Raw genomic sequence first — 9680 nt, forward strand, 5'->3', positions numbered from 1 at the left:
GTGTTGGAATTAATTCGTAGCGTTTTACAAGTGATGGGAAGTACTTTCATTAATGTATTTTTTAATGCTCATGTGAAATAAATAACATTCTTTCATTAAAAAACGCTACGAATTAATTCCAACACCTAATATATATATATATATATATATATATATATATATATATATATCGTATATATACTTATACATATGTTACATAAATAAAATTACGTCCTTTCACGATATACAGGGTGACACCAAGTATGAGGAAGAAGCTTTAGGAATACAACACGGAAGATTAACTTTTGGGAACAGTGTACTTTGGATATGCTAGCTTGAATGCTCATTTACTCATGTTATCAAATGTCGAAGAATATCATAATTTCTGAATTAAAAAAACATTTTCTAGAGCCTATGCATCGAGAATAAGATATTTTTCTGTATTTTCATTTTCTGTGTTTTCATGGGAATATTTAAAAGAGAGATGTGGGGTTTATTGAACTTTTAGGATCATATTAGGTGTTGGAATTAATTCGTAGCGTTTTACAAGTGATGGGAAGTACTTTCATTAATGTATTTTTTAATGCTCATGTGAAATAAATAACATTCTTTCATTAAAAAACGCTACGAATTAATTCCAACACCTAATAATTTTTATTTTCATGAACACATGTTTGAAAAAAAAATATATAAATTTGCTCTTAAATCGTCTTTCAAGAAAGAATTTTTTGATATTTTAAAAATTTTAAAACTTTGAAAACGCTTAGTCTCTCTCGATATTTACGTACGAGTTTCTCAGGGTTTCTCAATTTAGCGTTCCCATCATTTTACATTGATATTATAATAATCTACTTAGTTCTACACACTTCTACTTTATTGAAGTCACTGAACGATTATTAACTTTCAACATACGTCTTTTTAACGAAACACAATTAAATGAATATGAATAGTAGTTGAATCACAATCAAATTATGGCAGCACCAATTTCTTAAAAATCAAACCGCGTAAGCAAACGTTTTATAAGACATGCAGAATTTATAAATATTGATGAGACCAAATTCATGCTTCATATGAAGTTATATTTCATCGATATATCTGTTTTTATTTTAATTTTTTTATTAATTTCACTTATTTATTTTCTCAGAATTTTTCTAATTTTATTAAATAATAAAGTTTGCACGTTTCAAACATTCTATATTATGATATTTCTCTTCTGAATAGTAAAGAGGATTTTGTGTCGAGTTACGTCATTCATCCGCAAAGTATTTATACAGTAAGCAACTAATACATAAATAATAAACGGAGCGTGAACATATAGATTGAGAACTGCTGATATATCTATATATTATTTTATGATCGCGATTTTGTCACGACGTACTCACACGCAGGTTTGACTTGCGAGCATCATACAAACTCGATCGAACAGTGAAATTCCGGAATTTGTTCCAACCGCTTCGGCGAGCTTTAATATGTAGGATTTGTTGCAATATTCCAATACCAATGCTACCAGTTACGAATTGTATGAATAATCAGGTGGACTTGAACAATGACGATGGCATATACGAAGATTGGAAACACAATTCTAGGTTTCACGGCTCGATCGAGTATAAAAGCGCAACGCCAGGATTTTCGGACTCATGATGTAAATGCAAACTATCAAGTATCGATTTCTCTTAAAGCGCAATAGTGAAATACGGGTGAAATTAATATATCTTACAAAGGAGACTAAAAAATAAAAGTTATAAACAAAATATAAATCTAATAAAAGAAAAATATTAAATAAAAGGGGAAAACTTGGTAAGAAGTTCGTTATTCGAGTTTCGTGTTATGTTCGCAAAATTTTTGTTCGGACGGAAGTTATGCCGAGCTTCTCGCAATGCTGTGCACGTACATGTTCTGAGTTTCGACAATATTTCACGCCTTCTGTTTCGTGGTCAAGTGTGAAATTTGCTGTGACCGAATTTTCAAACATATCAGGTACGAGTACGCAGCGCGATTGCTGCTTGAGAATCAATCAACCTAATTCTATGCTGTATTTTTTTTTTCTTGAAATAATGTGGCTGTATAAATTCTTTAAAATCTTTTCATCGAGCTGCCAGACGGTGCGTATCAACGATCGCTGTATTATGTTACTTCTATTTTACTTCTATTCAAAACCAACCACGGATCATTGTCTAACAGAACTACGACTGCTCAGAAGAAAGAGAATGAAAATTTCTATGAAATATTTAATTAATTTTTTTCGTTTAGTGTTTAAAGATTTAATGTCTGTTAGCAGTTTTGCTGAAGAAAGAATACACTTTTAACGTTTTTTTTACTATTATGGCTCGAGACGTTATCGCGTTTCTTGATGATACACTATTATCATTGCTCCTTCAATATCTAACAGTGTATATAAATGTTTTATATTTCAAAGACATTTAATATTACTGTCGTGATTTGTATAATAGATATATATCAATACTTAAATCTTAACAATATTTAGTAAAACAGCTTTGAATTTTAAGAGATATAGTACAATACACGTTATGACATCTTAATGCAAAAAAGTTACTCTGGTAAGTATTTTCACATTTATTTGTGTCTTCAGTGTTTATGGAGATCTATCACATAGAACAACAGAAGTTAAAACTAATACAATCCCTCAAGACATCATTTATATATTTATAAAATAGAAATTGTTTAGACTTAGCATAAATATATTTCTCCATATTCATTACGCTAGAAATTAAACTCGTCAGTTTTAATTTGGAAGGAAAAGACAAACATATTCGTATGTCGGGTCTTAATACGGCGCAGAAATGCAGAATATGATCTGTGTCCTGTTTAATTAACTCGTACAAAGTTTCATGATTCGCAATCGCAAAGTTCACGTTTCAACTAATATTTGATCGACGTAATATGAGCATCTCAAATCACGTTTATGTCGAAAATGCGATGGTTTTCTCGAGTTTCATACTTGAATGAAATAATTAACGCATGTCTGAGAAAATAGATATAATATAATTATTTATTTATATGTTTATGCATTTCATTTATAGCGCGGTCTGTCTAAAAAGTTTCGAAACTGATTTTGTCCTGAATGTACAAGTAATGCCATTTTTGTGACAACTAATTTTTAATATTAACATTTGACTACTTGTGCAATTTTTTTAATGACGCTGCAAGTGATATGTTCTGAAAACGACTGTTCAACATTCCGTTAAATTTTTTTCCTTGTAAAAATTTTCGTAATGGAACAGCGGATTGTTGTCAAATTTTATCTTAAAAGTCAAGGAGAGTATTGATCAATTCCAGATTCACATTCTGAAACAAATTTTGTTTCAAAATTCAAACCTGGATTGATCTCAGAGGAAGCAACCAAAGTGAGATCGACAAAATCCAAAATCAAGACGATGTTGGTCGTTTTCTTAAAACACGGTTTTGATTTCGAAAAATGCAAATGAAGGAAATGCTTTTGATAAAATTTTCAGGACATCAAAGTAAATGACTTCGAAATATGTAGTTTTCAATGTGACGAGCGCAATGAAGAACATTTCGAAAGATGAATACTGTAAAAACTTTTATACAGAAAAAAAAGATTTGGATTCGAAAGTTCTATTTATGTTTCATTGAAATTTAATTTTAAATGATACATATTTTGTTTAAAAAAAATTTGGCTTTAATGCAAATAATAACATTCTTAAATTAAACATTCATTTGGTTGAACTTCCAATATTCAAAAATATTGCATAAATTTGTTTAATTTAAAGAAACCTTTTCTCTGTGTAATGGTTAAAAGAACGTTCTGAGCATTGTATTAAAGTCGTAGAGGGAAGGGATGGACTATGTTGAAAGTTTTTATTAATAAAATTTATATATCTCTGTTTTTCGATTTTTCCTGAATCCAGAAACGTTTTACACATCAAATCATGTAAAGTGAGTAGTGACATTAAATATACAAGTTTGTAGAGAGAAGGAGAGGGAAAGGGGCAATAATTTAATAGAAAGGTTTCATGATTTGTTAACTCTTAATACACACAATAATTTTTGGTATCTTTATTACACACGATTAATATGTCCTGGGTCATGCTGTTCAAAAAATTCAGTTATTGAGTAACTCGAAAATGATAGGTATATTTTGTTAATGCATAAATGGATATAAATTAAACGTTTATTGCATTTTAAATAATGCATTTTATCATTGATATTGCGCACAAAATGTTAAATTAATTAGAGAAAACATTTTGAATATTTTTGAATTTTATATTTATTACATTTTTTAAATATTATTTATAACATTCAATACAAGTCATTTTATTTTTAATTTTTTTAATAGTTCGTTAAATTTTTGTAGTGTAAACAAGAATTATATTAAAAATAAAAGATAAAATATAAAAATGTTTTAGCTGCAAAAAGGAATTACACTTTACAAATTATAATAGGTCTTTCGTGTCTAAGATTTCGTGAATTTCTGAAACTTTCTTATTGAAAGATACGGAGAAACGAGAATCGGCAATGCATAAAACTTGTTCTTTAGATGCCAAAGTTTTTTTTTAGGAAGTATATAAACTATTATTTAGCCACGTGTTCCTAATATTTCGAGGGAAAAAACCGTTGAACATACGAATGACCCAATCGTATATATTAAGGGTTAATATTGAATTATTGAAGATATAATATTAGATCATCAAGAGGTATGCGATAGCGTCTCCGATGCCAGGCATAAAATCAATCAACCGAACGTGACTATGTCCATTGTATGAATATCAAGCGCTACCATTTCCTTTTGTTTGAAAATTTTACACACATCAAGCATGTTTTCGATTACATTACTTCTGAAGCACGTTTCTTTCATGATAACAAATTTATAAAGCGATATTTTTTTTTACGCTACATCGATGTAAGCTTTTGATTGCAGCCACTCCGAAAATTGATGCTGTCAATGTCAAAATCTTGAAATGTGCGCTAAAAACAATAATTTTATTCCTACCTTTCACATGGTAAGCGATTTTTGTCCTTCCAGTCGACAAGCTCACGTTTGAAATGTATTAAGATTTAAAAGATTTGCATGTTCGAAATAGAAATAGAAGATTCGTATGATAATTTTACTTTTTTAGTAAAGAATAATAAATTTAATTGTTTGATTTGATCTAAATTCCCTTCTATTCTTGGAAATCATTAACACTTTGACTGCCAAATTTTTGTAATATGTCTTCGCACTATTATTTTACACTTAAATTTATTTATAAAATAAAAATTGGTAAAAGACCTAAAATTTAATGTTTCTCAAAATATTTATGGATATTTTGGCTTGTGTGCGCTCGCAACGTAGGAATAATAAATATATCTTTTCTGTATCGCGTATATTAATGTAAATAAACATATTTATTGCTACCTGTCATTTTGAATTCGATCAATAGTATAGCTAAGTGCTTCTAATTTTGGTTCTGTAAAATATACAATTAAAATACATATTTTTCAATAAAATATATTTTTTAATAAAAATTTTTTATGGTATATATATATATATATATATATATATATATATATATATATATATATAAGTTGATCTCTTTTAGATTTCACATAATGTACTATATATGGAAGTTAAAAATAATAAAATATTGTTTAACTTAAAGGATTGGATTATTGCTTCTTCGATATTTAACAATTTGAAGAAATCATCAATATAATGGCATAATTAATTTCGTGACTGCAGATGTGTATCCAATTACATACATATGGCAATCAAAGTGTTAACAAGACCGTGCAAATTTTTTACTTAATGTATCATTTTTATCTTAACGTTTCTTTGATAAATATATTAGATATATTATAACTGAGGCTCGTGCACGTGTATAGTGACATTTAAATCAGTCCAGATGCAAATTTTTGCACGGCCCGGAGTGTTACGAACAAATCACGATATCGTTCGTTTCGATATACATTACGTGCGTTCGTGCTGATGCAATAAAGTCTACAATCAAAGCTTTTTATTAGGTTTTTGAATGCTGTGCGACATAACTTTAAGCCTCCGATGTACATTTGTAAATATTCTACGAGCTACACACAAACGGTACCATTAATCCTATATTGTTACGTATAGCTTCGTGTTAAACGTGGCGCGGTTTACGACGATGTTCTAATCGGGTTGATTTGGTAAAACGTAGTTTGCGTACGTTTCGTGCCACATGAAGCCCGGAGTGTGCGGTCACTTGCGATAAATGACACGTATGCTCGAGCGTGACAAACGTCCGCAGAATTGAACGACGTTCGTCGTGGATTTGATCACCGAGGTTTCGCATATCGTACTTTTTGCAAAATGAGAAATTGCTTCGTTAGTTTAATTGTTTACGGCATTATGCTAAATGAATTTCGCGAGTTTAAAATAATCACGCGACATGGTTCCCCTTTTAACACGCTAATAACGTTCTTCGTTCCGCTATTTCGTATAATCGTGACCGCATATATTTGTCCTATTTAAAGTAATATGCAACTAATGGTAGATACAGCTAATGGAGATTAATGAAATTTGTAAAGTCTTCCTGCAAAGTAACGTTACGAAGACGAAAACTGTCGTGAACGGAACGTCTCGCGCAATTTCGCGAATTCCGCTTCTTAGAGAAATTCGCGAATTCCTCTCTGCTGTTGCAAGTTTCGTCGACTACGAAACGACTTCCAATTTCTTTTTTCCCAGAACAAGGTGACGGTATTTTGGACGCGACAATATTCGCGTTACAATAACGTTTAAAGTTTCTCGAGGGAGGTAATACGAGACGACTCCGTCGTGGAGTGAAATATAATTTGGCGGAAAAGAAGAGAGACGTCTGGATTTTAAAGCTGCAGCTTTCAATTCGAGGGATAAATCTTTTAATTTATGTAAACCTCCAAAAGGTATAAAACCTACTTAAGTCCCTTCGGCCACAATGAATTCACGCAAGCCGGCTGTGAAGTTTTAAGTCATTTTCATAACTCCGCCAGGAAGTTTGTCAACTTTCTCTCTCTCGCTTGTCGACCGATCATCTCTCTTGACTTATCCCCCGCGGGAGCCGCCCCCGTCTCATCTTTATCTTCGTAGATCGCGCCATGTGCCACTTAACATCGTTGTAAAGGGTAAAGAGATTTCCGGACGAAGTCGATCGCTTCTTAATTAGCGAAGTTCGCACGCTTTGCTTCTCGTATCACTAACGAAGTGCGGAGAACAAGTATGGTAGGATATGCCAGCGCAATCTCTACGTAATCCTCGCATTTCTACAACTCATCACGAGAACATTTTCATCCCCATTTTGCATCGCGTTTAGCACTATACTAAATGGCTGTCTGATCCCAAAGTCTCAGAGGCCAATTAATAAAACGAAGATGTGTATCAGATGCACAAATAATTTTGCTGAAGTATGTAAAAATTCAGCTAGATACTGATCTGAAAATAATTTTGTTGGAATAAAATCAAATTAAAGTACATTTATTTGATTTACTTCACTATATGAATATAAATAATATTTTATTTCGGAACGATTTTTAAATTGTTTGTAATTTGATCATTTATTTTCGTTATTTTGATGGATTATCAAAATAATTATACAGAAATTATATTATATCGATACGTAAATTTTACGTACAAGTGAATGAGGTCATTGGGCGCTAAGCTATATCTTTAATAATTTATTAGAATGTCTAATTTGCTATATTAAAACTATTTATACTAAATTGCTATACTAAAACTAGAATAAGCGGAGATAAACTTTTAAAAATTCTATCTATTTTTTTAAATGTCCATCAATTTGAATTCTCTGGTGGTCAGTATTATAACAGAGCGTGATGGTAATTTCAATTTTTATGCAGTTTTGTGTTATTATTTTGTGTTATTATATTTTATTTCAGTGATATATGAAGAGACACAAAATTGGATTTACTTTATATTATTTTAAGTTTAATCATTTTAAATTTGATATTATATGTTTATTTTTTCTTTCCTTTTAAATTAATAATTAAGTCATTTGTATTTAGAAAAATTTAGATTATAAATATTTTGTCATTAAAAGTGAAATATATCAAACATTTCACATTACATTAATTAAAAATGGCCTATTTTCTTATACGTAAAAAATTTATATATTGATAGCAATATTGTATCACTCAATAGTGACAGCATTCTACAGTTAAGCGTTGATAATAATGTTACAAAAAGTTTTAATATTCTAGTCGAGTGTTCTACATAATTATTTTGATATTATAAACAAAATTATTTTCAGATCTGTATCTAGTTAATCTTTAGATATTTTAGCAAAATAATTCTTTTCGTGTGTCTAGATTTAGTATTAAATGCAAGATGAAGATACGGGTTTCAGTCTGATGAGTTAGAAGAACATGAGACTTAACGGTTGCAGACGACGATATGAATGGTAACCAAAAATACATGTTCGTGTGAAGAAAGAAAAAGTGAAAGAGAAAAAGAAGAGAGATAAGCCTAGTCTTCTGTTATAGCGTGACATTTCGAAAGATGTTAGAAGGTTTCTTATAATCCTGAGTAAAATGGCTGTATTTTTCTAACCTGATACTTTCCTCTCTGTACATATATGCGACACATGTATATGATATGTATCGATACACTCATCCGACACATTCGTGAAGATGATGCCATGATTTGCAAGAGCAAGTCAACATAGCGCTGTATATCTGTGTAAATATTCTAAGTCTAATTGGAGGAGCATGTTTGCGTCTGTTTGTGTGCACGTTTATGGAAAAGTACGATGGAGTTTCTGATGATTCCCGATAATCGAATGAGAATTACAGAAACTTCCTGCGAAATGATCGGCACGCTGTCTTTCGAGGATGAAAGTGTTGGAGTGCTATAACGTTAAAAAAACAGAGATATATATTATACATAGTATATTATACGACGTAACGTACGCGCGTGTTATGCCGATGCGTGAGATCGGATGCTGTGTTTTCCTATGGATTTCTTATTTATTATCACCAATGGTCTATACAGGGCATAGGTTTAAGAAAAGAACTTTTAATTTGCTGAGATTTAAATCGCGAGAAAATAAGAGCGTAAAAAAAAATTAAAAAATGCTGTATGTATACTGAAGGCAATACTTAAGAGAGCGTGAAAAATTACGCGAAGACATATTCACATGCGACATAAACATACATACACAGAACAGGACACTTGTTAAAAGTAATAAATTATAGTATAAATTAAAAGTGATCTTCTAATTTTTACCTTCAGATCACATCTCTTTTTCTGGGTCACTCGGCATTTCAAAAAGAGCAACGTAAACGTACAGTTAAATGATAAATAAATATGCGCATACATGAAAGTTATGTTTCCACAACGAGTCCTTACTATAACGAGTCTATTAATGAATATAAAATGAGTGTAAAATAATATCGCTAATGAATTTCGACACGGCATATTTTAAACTTATTAAAATGAGTCGCGATCCTGCACTCGGAAATGCATAAAAGAACTCGCAACAGTTTCAATTACGGATGAAATAATGAAAAATAACGAAAGAGCCCAGATCCAATTTGCAATTAAATCGCTCATGCTATCTCCATAAAATGCACGAATGAAGTAATCTAACGTAAGCCGACGGTACATTATTCACTCTACGGCGCGGAGAAATTCTAGAATGGAAAACGGGATAAACCTATATTATTCTCGCCAGAGCTTATTAAGTGTGAAACTTACAACTGACTTCTAGTCAGTCGAC

The 9680-nt window shown here is 30.9% G+C and overlaps 1 protein-coding gene across 1 annotated transcript in view; it reads left to right on the forward strand.

Moving 5' to 3' along the window:
- Dop2R (dopamine D2-like receptor) overlaps positions 1–9168 on the forward strand; it is a 272365-nt gene extending 263197 nt beyond the window's left edge. Inside the window, exon 9 of the transcript XR_015547773.1 lies at positions 230–9168. The gene's annotated coding sequence lies outside the window, so the exon portion shown is untranslated. The remainder of the gene's footprint in view (positions 1–229) is intronic.
- Positions 9169–9680: the final 512 nt, after the last annotated feature.

Source organism: Acromyrmex echinatior, chromosome 16, assembly GCF_024713525.1.
Source record: "Acromyrmex echinatior isolate Ae372 chromosome 16, ASM2471352v2, whole genome shotgun sequence".
NCBI lineage: Eukaryota > Metazoa > Arthropoda > Insecta > Hymenoptera > Formicidae > Acromyrmex > Acromyrmex echinatior.